The sequence below is a fragment of the Penaeus monodon genome, chromosome 22 (assembly GCF_015228065.2).
Source record: "Penaeus monodon isolate SGIC_2016 chromosome 22, NSTDA_Pmon_1, whole genome shotgun sequence".
NCBI lineage: Eukaryota > Metazoa > Arthropoda > Malacostraca > Decapoda > Penaeidae > Penaeus > Penaeus monodon.
Genome location: NC_051407.1, coordinates 2898811 through 2899275, shown reverse-complemented (window position 1 = coordinate 2899275; position 465 = coordinate 2898811).

The window sequence follows — 465 nt, the reverse complement described above, 5'->3', positions numbered from 1 at the left end:
TACTCAATGCATCCGTTCGTCCGAGAGTGCCACAGCGCCACCGGTGACCATGACGTGATGAAGACAGTGGCACCCAGGTGGAGGGCCTGTAGGGGAAGGGGGGAGGGGGGAGAAAGAGGGGGGGGAGCAGGGGAAGAGAAGGGAGAAAAGAAGAGGGGAAAGAGGAGACGAAAGGAAGGGGGGAGGAGAAGGGAAAAGGGAAGAAAAGAAGGGGGAGAAGGAAAAAGGGGGAGAGAGGAGAAAAGGGAAAAGACGGGATAGAAAAGAAGCTAAAAAAGATGATAGCCAGAAGAGAAAAAATAGAAGGGATATAGGAGACGAGAGACGGGAGAAGAAGAGAGGAGAGACGGGAGATGGGGAGAATAAATATGGGAAAGGGATGGAGAACAAGGAAAGGAGAGAGAGAAGGGAAGAAAAGAGAGCGGGCAGGCCGGGGTTGATGGAGAGAGGGGACAGGTGAGAGGA